Source organism: Ictalurus punctatus, chromosome 15 (assembly GCF_001660625.3).
Source record: "Ictalurus punctatus breed USDA103 chromosome 15, Coco_2.0, whole genome shotgun sequence".
Classification (NCBI taxonomy): domain Eukaryota; kingdom Metazoa; phylum Chordata; class Actinopteri; order Siluriformes; family Ictaluridae; genus Ictalurus; species Ictalurus punctatus.
This window is the reverse complement of record NC_030430.2, coordinates 13,610,227-13,622,279: the sequence shown is the minus strand read 5'-3', so window position 1 is coordinate 13,622,279 and position 12,053 is coordinate 13,610,227. Positions and strand designations below refer to the sequence as shown.

The window sequence follows — 12,053 nt, the reverse complement described above, 5'->3', positions numbered from 1 at the left end:
CCGTGCGAGGAAAAACGACCACAGCTGAGACGAAAGCAGACGCGTATTATTACGTCAGATCTCCTTAAAGGGGAACGCAACGCGATCAGTAAGTGAGAGTGCACCGCAGCTCGTCCCAAATTTCGCACAGGTTGAGGAAAAGCCAAAAGAGTTGCAAAGAGAGAAAACTGGCATCGGCTTAGCGCTGACAAATTGTGCAAAGGTAAAACAATATATAAAAATTAATAAACGCAATACATGCTTGTGTGACTAAAAAAAATAATGCATTTGTATTAATCTGAATAACTAGTCACTGAAGCTTGGCTGTGTTCATTAGTAATAAGTCAGTAGGTGTGTTCTATTTCACGCAGGCCTGGACAGCTTGCTCGTTTCCTGGCTTGGCACAATGCAACTTATTGAAAAATGTGTTGAACCTAACTCAGCCTCTCTACCACTCGGTTTAGATATGTTAAAAACATTTAATAAATGTTGCTGTGTCTTGAAATAGTGTGCCTTTTCAGTTTGCCTCCTTACAGGAAGTTAGCAACAGGAAAATCACCCATCCGCCTCTGGATTTTATCAAACTTTTTCTAAAAATATTTTGGTATTTGGTAAATTTATTTATACTTTTACCATGAAGTGTCTTATGGTCTATGCTAAAAAGCCGTATGTTACCTATACTAGGCCTATACTAAACAAACGGTGGGGTCTGTTAAAAAAAAGAAACTGTTGTTGTTAGTGCCCCAAGGAAATAAAAAATGCAGACAAAAATTTTCCATTGCTTTTTTCTTTTCTTAGAAATGATGTTAAAGGGTTAAGAAGGGGAATGGGAATACACCCAGGGTTGGACACCAGTACATTGCAGTGCACTCATTCACACCTAGGGCAAATTTAGCATAGGTAGTCTTACTTTAATTTTTTGGGGGAACCAGGAGGAACCGGGGAGAACATGCTCAGGACCGCAGTTTAGGATTGGACTTGGGACCCTGGAACTATGAGGTGGCAACTTTACCTGCTGCTCCACTCTGCAAGCATTCATTGTTCCATGAATGATGGCAAGCCGTCCTGGCCCAGATGCAACAAAACAGGCCTAAACTATGATACTACCATCACCATGTTTCACAGATGGGATACGGTTCTTATGCTGGAATCCAAGGTGTTCCTTTCTCCAAACATAATGCTTATCAATTAAACCAAAAAATTCTATTTTGGTCTCATCCGCCCACAAAACATTTTTTTTCCAAAAGCCTTCTATCTTGTTCATGTGATCTTTAGCCAACTGCAAATGGGCAGCAATGTTCTTTTTGGAGAGCAGTGGCTTTCTCCTGGCAACTCTGCTATGCACACCATTGTTGTTCATTGTTCACTAGATGGTAGACTCATGAACATTAACATTAGATGAGAGATGAGAGAGAGGTCTTTAGTTGTTTAGAAGTTACCCTGGGTTCCTTTATGACTTTTTTGCGGTCGACCACTTTTGTTGGTCGACCACTCCTGGGGAGTTTAACAATGGTCTTGAATTTCTTCCATTTGTACACAATCTGCCTGATTGTGGATTGGTGGAGTCCAAACTCTTTAGAGATGGTTTTGTAAACTTTTCCAGCCTGATATGCATCAACAACTCTTTTTCTGATGTTCTCAGAAATCTCCTATGTTCATACCATGATACCCTTCTACAAACACATGTTGTGAAGATCAGATTTTGATAGATCCCTATTCTTTAAATAAAACTGGGTTCTCACTCCCACCTGATTGTCATCCCATTCATTACAAACACCTGACTCTAATTTTACCTTCAAATTAACTGCTAATCATAGAGGTTCACATATTTTTGCCACTCACTGATATGTGATATTGAATCTTCAATAAATACATGACCAAGTATAATATTTTTTGTCTCATTTCTCTAATAATGTTCTCTAAGTCTACTGTTAGGACTTGTGTGAAAATATGATGTTGTTTTAGGTCATATTTATGCAGAAATATAGAAATTCCTAAAGGGTTCACAAACTTTCGCACCACTGTAGCATTGCTGCTTCACAGCTCCAGAGTCCTGAATTCAATCCTAGCTCGGGTTATTGTCTGTATGGAGTTTCACATGTTCTCCCTGTGTTCAGACAGGTTTCCTCTGGGTTCTCCTGTTTCCTTCCCACTGTCCAAAAATCATGTACAGTGAGGGAAAAAAGTATTTGATCCCCTGCTGATTTTGCACGTTTGCCCACTGACAAAGAAATGATCATTCTATAATTTTAATGGTAGATTTATTTGAACAGTGAGAGACAGAACAACAACAAAAAAAATCCAGAAAAACGCATGTCAAAAATGTTATAAATTGATTTGCATTTTAATGAGGCAAATATGTATTTGACCCCTCTGCAAAACATGACTTAGTACTTGGTGGCAAAACCCTTGTTGGCAATCACAGAGGTCAGACGTTTCTTGTAGTTGGCCACCAGGTTTGCACACATTTCAGGAGGGCATTTGTTCCATTCCTCTTTGCAGATCTTCTCCAAGTCATTAAGGTTTCGAGGTTGACGTTTGGCAACTCGAACCTTCAGCTCCCTCCACAGATTTTCTATGGGATTAAGGTCTGGAGACTGGCTAGGCCACTCCAGGACCTTAATGTGCTTCTTCTTGAGCCACTCCTTTGTTGCCTTGGCCGTGTGTTTTGGGTCATTGTCATGCTGGAATACCCATCCACGACCCATTTTCAATGCCCTGGCTGAGGGAAGGAGGTTCTCACCCAAGATTTGACGGTACATGGCCCCGTCCATCGTCCCTTTGATGCGGTGAAGTTGTCCTGTCCGCTTAGCAGAAAAACACCCCCAAAGCATAATGTTTCCACCTCCATGTTTGATGGTGGGGATGGTGTTCTTGGGGTCATAGGCAGCATTCCTCCTCCTCCAAACACGGCGAGTTGAGTTGATGCCAAAGAGCTCCATTTTGGTCTCATCTGACCTCAACACTTTCTCCCAGTTGTCCTCTGAATCATTCAGATGTTCATTGGCAAACTTCAGACGGGCATGTATATGTGCTTTCTTGAGCAGGGGGACCTTGCGGGCGCTGCAGGATTTCAGTCCTTCACGGCGTAGTGTGTTACCAATTGTTTTCTTCGTGACTATGGTCCCAGCTGCCTTGAGATCATTGACAAGATCCTCCCGTGTAGTTCTGGGCTGATTCCTCACTGTTCTCATGATCGTTGCAACTCCACGAGGTGAGATCTTGCATGGAGCCCCATGCCGAGGGAGATTGACAGTTCTTTTGTGTTTCTTCCATTTGCGAATAATCGCACCAACTTTTGTCACTTTCTCACCAAGATGGTCTTGGCTTGGCGATGGTCTTGTAGCCCATTCCAGACTTGTGTAGGTCTACAATCTTGTCCCTGACATCCTTGGAGAGCTCTTTGGTCTTGGCCATGGTGGAGAGTTTGGAATCTGATTGATTGATTGCTTCTGTGGACAGGTGTCTTTTATACAGGTAACAAACTGAGATTAGGAGCACTCCCTTTAAGAGTGTGCTCCTAATTTCAGCTCGTTACCTGTATAAGAGACACCTAGGAGCCAGAAATCTTTCTGATTGAGAGGGGGTCAAATACTTATTTCCTTATTTCATTAAAATGCAAATCAATTTATAACATTTTAGAAATGCGTTTTTCTGGATTTTCTTGTTGTTATGCTGTCTCTCACTGTTCAAATAAATCTACCATTAAAATTATAGACTGATCATTTCTTTGTCAGTGGGCAAACGTACAAAATCAGCAGGGGATCAAATACTTTTTTCCCCTCACTGTAGGAGGATGGATTGGCTATTGGCTATACTCATTGCCCCAGTAGTGAATGAGTGCATGAATATGTGTGTGCATGGACTGGTGTCCCATTCAGGGTGATTTCTCCCACTTTCCACCTAGTGTTACTGAGATTGGCTCCGGATCCACTGTATATAAAATCACTTCATATAAAAAAAAAACACACAAGCAAAATCTAGGATAAAACAAAGATAACCTGAGTAAACACAAAATATAGTTTTTAAATGATAATGTTATTTATTGAAGCAAAAAAGTTATCTAACTGGGCCTATGTGAAAATGAATTTGCCCCCATAGTTACTAATTCCCCAAACCTATAAAACTGCATTCATAATGGGGTTCAGTTGGACTAGACAAAACCAGGCCGATTACTGTTAGAGAGAGGAATAGTTTGTGTATATTGTAATCTTATTTTTGACAGGTGTAGGTCAAAGGTGAAGATCTTATATAGATGTGTATATATATATATATATATATATATATATTTTGTTTGTATCAAACAAATGCGTTTCTAGTAGGTAATTAAAATTTGTCTCTTAGATCTGTGTAGCGAGCTAAAAGGGGGACTGTTAAGTTACTAATAGTGTATTTTATTTGCTTTACTGCTTTTAGACAACACGTTGTGAATATTTCTGACGATGAGATTCCTGAAACAACCGCTCAAGACCTTTTGAATCTGAGCTTCACACGTAAGTCATAACATAAAATCATGAATGTTTCATGCTGTAAAGTCTTTCATACGTAATTAAAACTTTGTTTGTGTCATATTCAGAAGTTGAGGGCATCGTGACTATCAGTGCTTATGACGGAGATATTTCCAGTGAGTTGAGTTGACGTTCAACACAACCTCGAATTACAGGAGCTCTGCACAGCATGGCGTGAATTCTTCCAAGTAAAGATGGCTTTATTGGAAAACTTTGGACAGATTGATAATACAATTGAATCTGGTCAAGGTACGTTTTTTTTTTTCCTTTACTGTACAACACACTTGAAAACGTGAATAGATGCCTTACAGTGAAAATAAAGTTGATTAGAAAATTGTATGATCGATATGGCTCAGAAACGCCCAAAAAGCAGTTCGAATACAGAGACTAAAAAAATGAGAACCGAAAATTCTCCATTACCCAATGATTTCTATTACGATGGAAACCAGAATTCTTCAAATGGCCCGTTACATCATGATCTGTACCCAACCCTGAACCCATGTTTAACTGAAGCGATCAACCGGCTGAATGAAAGTTTAATTCCATCACACCTTGTTGTTAGTGAAAGACCTAATCAGAGTCCAAATTACGACTTATCAAACACACCGGTGATGCCATACAATATATTTTCTGAATTAAATCAATGTCTGCTAGAGTTACAAAATAACCTAAATGAACACGGTCATTCAGAACTATTAAACCCTGATCTAATCGATGCAGTCAATCAGTTGAATGAAAATTTAAGACCGTCAGACCAGAGCAATACAGAAAATGAAAACACCAGCCGAAATTCCAGTCAAACTGTATCAAGTACGCCAGTGACGTCACATGACATATTTTTCTAATTAAATCAATGTCTGTTAGAGTTACAATATAACCTAAACAAACAAAGACAATCTATGCAGATAAATCCTTGTTGAATAGATTTTAAAGCATCATGAAACACTAAACTACTTTTTCTGAGATTTTAACAGAGGTGTTCGTATCGCACATCATAAAAGACAACCTTAGCATCTGTTAATTTATTTTTAGGAGAAAGCTGGTTAAATTTGAGCCTATTAGCTAACTAGCATTCCAACATTTCTCTCATCCGCGCTGCCTCTGGCTCAAAGAAAACAATAATAAAATATATTATAAAAACTGTACATACAATATATAATATAAGATTAAAACTCCGTGGGCCATTGCATGTAAAATTATGCAACAAGAGTCCGTGTTGAAGGGAATAACCTTCGCCTTTTTATTCATAAAAAGCTCGAGCCTATTAGCTATCTACTATTCCAACATTTCTTTCATCCGCGCTGCCTCCGATTTTGTTATGTTTTCCTCCATAGTCACGCCAGGAGCTAATGATTCAAATAGACAGGGCGTAGGACTTGCAGTGCTATCTACTGTGTCTCCATTTAGCCCTGGGGATTCAGGAGGAGAAAAGTCATCTGCCTCATCTGCAACCTTTGTCAGTATCCATCTTTTTTTTGCATGTTGTGAAGGCTCGCCTCCTTCTTCCTCTCCTGCCTTTCCCTGCCACACCCCTGCCCCTCCCTTCTTCGCACAGCCATCCACGTCCATTTAAACTGCATTTTTCAAAAACATTGAGAGGTAGACTTGAGCTGAAAGAGGGAGGTTTCATGACCCTTTAATGAGAGTGTGCACTTGAGCTGGCATGGACTAAAGAAGTTTGTGCAAAACTTTATGGTCCATTTTAAATCAAATCCATCGGACTGTCATCTGAACTCATGCTTCAATAGAAGAGATTAGGCATGAGGAAAATCTCACCTTTTGTACAAAGCAGTTAACATATCAATAGCACACATTTTCTTACATTTAAATTGGAACCTACTGATCACGCAGAATCTTGAATATTAAATATTCAAGATGTTGAACATTTACTTTTGTTTGTTTAAATATTTCACATTTCAAAAACCTTCTGTTTATTTACAATTTAAAATCTGACTTTTGGACCCTACTGTACATATTTTACAAATTCTAAAATCATACAGCATGTTTGTTCAATACCTAACCTGTAATTACCTGTAATTCATAAATAATAATGTGTGGCCAGGAGGGCAGTTTGCTCTTCACTGTATTTTCACATAATACTATAATACATGGGTACAAGTGAACACTTAAAAAGTTAATATCATAGGTTATTTCAAGAAATGGGATTTTGATAGTTTATTGTCTGTGCTAAAAAATAGTCACCTACTCTAATAACCACTCACATAGGATTCCAGTCACCATTCCCAAAAGATTCCAGTTAACTACATAGTAAGAGTTAATTGCTGTATTAAATTTTCAGTCAATTAAATTTTATTTGTATAGCACTTTTAACAATGGACATTGTCTTAAAGCAGCTTTCCAGAAGCATATAAACACAGGACACAGATTTTAAGCGTGTGAATTTATCCCTACTGAGCAAGCCGGTGGCAACTCTGGCAAGGAAAAACTCCCTAAGATGATATGAGGAAGAAACCTTGAGAAGGCCCAGACTCTGAAGGGAACCCATCCTCATCTTGGTAACACCGGAAAGTGTGAAAGTAAAAGAAAGTTCATTATGGTTTTTATATGAAGTCTGTTTGTTGAACTAGTCCACTGTTCTCTACAGGAGACTTGAGTGCAAAATTGTATGTGGTAATTGCAATCCTAAGGCCATCACAGCAACCTTAGTCCCAGCAACCACAGCAAGAATGTCCATGTGGAATTGAAGTCCAAAACCATTTCTATTTATCAAATCTCTTCACTGCAGTCAAATACAGCAGTTTTATCTCTGTAATGCAATACCCTATTGCTTGATCAAATTATTTGTTAGGTGATAAGGCTAATGCTATATTTCATATACAATATATTATATAGATAAACAATATATCAACTTGATAGCCTATCCGAGTGATTCAGAGAAATTTGACTGAATAACATAAAAATAGACATAACATACTTATGTAAGGTTTTAAGGCTGAAATTAAATGGTTGTACTGGCCATGAAAAACAAAAAGTATTAAACAAATTGGTCAAAGAAAACAGCCCTGCATATGCTCATTCCAAGTAGAATCTACTGCTCATTGTGAGATCTGCAGAAAAAATCATTGGCTGCCAGCATCCCCCAACTTACAGACCTGCACTCAACTAGAATGAGGTAAAAAAAATGGGGAAACTCATTACCCATTCTTCCTTCTCTCTTCTAGCAGTTCTCCTTTCAGATAGAGATTGAGATTAACCAAGACCTGCACACTTTTCCGAAAGCAATGGCAGTGTTAGCTCAGGGCTTAAAGCTTTGGGTTGCTAAGTGGAAAGTTGTGAGCTTAAATCTCAGCACCACCAAGCTGCCACTGTTGGGCCCTTGAGCAAGGCCCTTAGCCGTCAACTGCTCAGTTATGTACTGTCTTAGTTGCAAGTTGCTTTGGATAAACATCAGCAAAATTAGGTAAATATTGTATATAAATAATTAACTCTAATGTATGTCAATAATAAATGTAAATAATCCTTTTGAACAAGGACCCTTAACACATCACACCTCTATAATCTGTCTGACATCTGACAGTTAACACTTATCAATAACAGCCCATTGCACTGTAATTATATGTAATCCCTGATGTTTACTATGAATTATTGTTTTGTTTATTGTAAATTACTGTATATTATGTACATTATTGAATATAGTGTACATTGTGTTCTTTCTTGTTCACTCCAGCACCGGTCCTTCCTTGCTTCCCCTCAGCACCATGGACAGTACCACTAATCTCCAATCTGGATCTGGGTCCTAAAGATCCAGTCCAGTGCGCTTTATTTCATTTTTGTCATGCTCCCAGGTTCTAACATCTGTCAAGGCTGACCTGACCTAATCACCAGTGATGGGTGTACTTTTTGTTACTTTTTACACCTTAAAAATTCAACCTACAAAATGAGCCAATTCATTAATTCATAATTTGTGTCCTAAACAAAACTTAATGGTAGAAGGTCTTTGCCTGTTCTAACATGCTCTTGTTGTCACTCTCACAAGTGAAGAAGCACTGTATTTCTGGACTTAAAAGCTAAGCATTGCAATCAGTATTATTTTAATAAAGCCTCATGTAAAACATGTTAAACTTTGCAAACACTAAACTTATTTCATTGGATTAATAAACATATTTTTAACCACAAAGTGGTAACACATATCAGCCATGGGCCAATCACAGTGACTTCTAGCATGATGCCTGCAAACTGAATGCACAGACCATATATACTCAGTAAAAAATGAAACATTCCTTTTTCAGGAGACTAAAATCCAATGAATCCAGTAAAATCCAAATAAGCTTTACAGATCTTTATTGGAAAGGGTTTAAACAATGTTCTTCATGCTTGTCCAGTGAACCATAAACAATTGTTCCACATGCACCTGTGTAATAGTCCTTCAGACAGTTTACAGATGGTAGGCAATTAAGGTCACAGTTACAATTACTTAGGACACTAAAGGGACCTTTCTACTGTCTCTGAAAAACAATAGAAGAAAGATGCTTAGGGTGCCTGTTCACCTGCATGAACATGCCATAGGCCTGCTGCAGGGAAACATAAGGACTGCACATGTGGCCAGAGCAATAAACTGCAATGTCTGTAATGTAAGATGCCTAAGACAGTGTTACAGAGAAACAGGAAGGACAGCTGATTGTCCTTGCAGTGGCAAACCACGTGTAACCATGTCCCCCCAGACGTGATTGAGAACTTGCAAATGCCTTCGTGGAAGAGTGGGGTAACATCTCACAGCAAGAACTGACAAATCTGGTGCAGTCCATGAGGATGAGATGCCCTGTAATACAAAGCAGCTGGTGGCCACCAGATACTGAACGTTACTTTTAATATCGACCCCCATTTGTTCAGAGACTCATTAATCCATTTCTGTTCGTCAAATGTCTGTTAAACTTGTTCAGTTTATGTCTCAGTTGTTGAATGTTTTTATGTTAATGCAAATATTTACACATGTTAAGAAATTTGCTGGAAATAAAAGCAGCTGAATGTGAGTGGACTTTTCTTTTTTTGCTGAGTATATACAAGCCTATATACAGACAAATATATGGACATAAGTGAGGTCCATGGAGACAGGGTTTGCCAAGGTTGGAGTGGAAGAACTCGATTGGCCTGCACAAAGCCCTGATCTCATCCATACTGTACACCTTTGGAATTAATTGGATCAGTCACTGCACCCCAGGCCTCCTCACCTGACATCAGTGCCTGACCTCAATGACACTCTTGTGGCTGAATAGACAAATTCCCACAGCTATGCTACAAAATCTAGTGGAAACCTTTCCCAAAAGAGGGGAGGTTATTATAACAGCAAATGAGGACTAAATCTGGATGTTCAAAAAGTACATATGGGTGTGATGGTCAGGTGTCCACAAACCCTTGGCCATATAGTTTGTGTTAATGAATGTTTTTAGTTAAATAGGGACAGTATTGCTTGCTGAACTACAGTAAGTCCTAAAGCTTGTCCAGTCCAGGTTCTCTGCTGTTGTATTGCAAGTGTCAAGTTTTACCAGCAGATGGTGGTAAAAGATCATGATGTACTCCATCACACCCAGCAAAATTATCAATAACACATCACTGTCTTTGAAAATTGAGAAGTGGAAAATATAGTGATGTATTATAGACATGATATCTAAAGGAAATTCTCATTTTCTAAAACATGACAAACATGAAATTATCAATGTAAAATCAAAAGTATGCCATCATGTATATATCATGCAGGACTGAATCCTGTCCTTCCATTCATGTAGAACATGGGAACCTGATGACCTAGTGATCTTTATGTACATTTGACATAATTCTGAAAAAGAATTAAAATATGCAAAATGACAGTTGAGTGCATGGTGGCTTAGTGGTTAGCCCGTTTGCCTCACTCCTCCAAGGCTGGCCTCCACAAGGGCCCTGTGAGTGCGGAGTTTGCATGTTCTTCCTGGGCTGCGGGGTTTCCTCCGGGTATTCTGGATTTCTCCCCCAGACCAAAGACATGCATGCACAAGTGTTAGATACATCCCTGACCCAGGGATGAACCATCTCAACCACTGAAATCTCTGTCAAATCCAGTGATTTAGGCCTTTGGGCCGAGACCAAATGGCCGGACCAAGTCTAACTCATCATGACCCTTCCCATCATGACTCATCCTTTGTTAAGCCTCACAGAGTAAAGAAGGGACCCAAAAGGTATTACGCAAATTAGTTGGAGGGGAAGACTGAACTATCCACCAGTCATTCGAAAAGAAAACCTCTGATTGGTTGGAATCTAAAGTGATAGCTAAACTGGTGCATATAATTTTAAATTTAAAGCCCTTCTAAAATAAGTGAAAGTCAATTAACAAGTTGCTGGTTCATTCAGGTCATGGTTGGTGAAATAACATACAGTACTATAAACTCAGAACTTCATTCACTCTGTTGAAGGTCATTATCAAACCTTTGTGTGTGTGTGTTTATGTATTAGATTAATTTCTATGTAGTAGAATAGATTAATAAAAACTCATCTGACAGTATTACATGTGTTTTCTGTATACCAAGCCTTCGTTCCTAGTTTCATCTTTCATAGTTTTGATTTTGTTCTCACCCTCGTTATTCGATTCTTCTTTAATCTGGCTTATGCCCGTTTGCTAATCGCCTGACCTGTTGCCTGTTTTACCATGCATTTGCCTTTCGAATTGGATTTGTCTGCCTATCTCTAATAAAGTTCTTATTTGCACTTGCATCTGTTCTACGCCTCCACTATGTGGCAGAATACTTTGCCATAACATGGATGCAGCAGAATCCAAGAGGCCTTTTATGAAAGGGAAAAACGAGGTGGGAGAAGAAGGGCAAATTTTCCCTAACTCTAACCAATCAAGAGTGGCTCGATATGATGTACACCGTCAAGGAGTATGTCAAGGAGGAGCCTTCGAACAGGCTGGAGCCATCTCGCACCCTCCCTCCCCCACTGTGGATCTAGTCCAGCCTGCCGAGTCAACGGAGAACGTCATTCAGCCTTCCTGCTTGTCTGAGGACGCCGCTCAGCATCCCTGTTCAGCTGAGGAGGCTGCTCAGTCTCCCTGTTCAGCTGTAGACGTTGCTCCACCTCCCGGTGTGGCCAAGACCTCCGCTTTTCTTACCTGCTCTGTCATTACGCCAGACTCTGGTTCGGACATCTCTCCGCCTTCCTACTCCAATGAGGACATAGGTCTGCCTTCCTTCTCAACTGAGTATGTCGCTCTACTTCCTGCTTGGCTGAGGACGTTGCTCTGCCTTCCTGCTTGGCTGAGGACATCGCTCTGCCATCTTGCTCCACTGAGGACGTCGCTCTGCCTCCATGCTCCGTTAAAGATGTTGCTCCTTTTCTTTGGTTTGTGCTGTATGTCGCTCCCCCTTCCTGCTCCATGGAGCACATCGCTCCCCCCTCATGCTTCACTGAGCTGACATCCTGCGCCCAAATGTCTTGGTGCCAGATACCACAGTGTTGACATATATAAGATTAAAGACAGTCTCAAAGGATCCTGTGATCAATTGTATCAAATGCAGAGGTATATATATATATATATATATATATATATATATATATATATATATATATATATATATA

General features: G+C 39.5%; 1 long non-coding RNA gene across 1 annotated transcript; it reads left to right on the top strand.

The window, feature by feature from the left end:
* Positions 1 to 37: 37 nt before the first annotated feature.
* LOC108276170 (uncharacterized) lies at positions 38 to 9,472 on the top strand. The gene is made up of 3 exons (XR_001814853.3): positions 38 to 202; positions 4,396 to 4,472; positions 4,556 to 9,472. It is a non-coding gene; the product is annotated as an uncharacterized LOC108276170 (long non-coding RNA).
* The last annotated feature ends 2,581 nt before the right edge of the window (positions 9,473 to 12,053 follow it).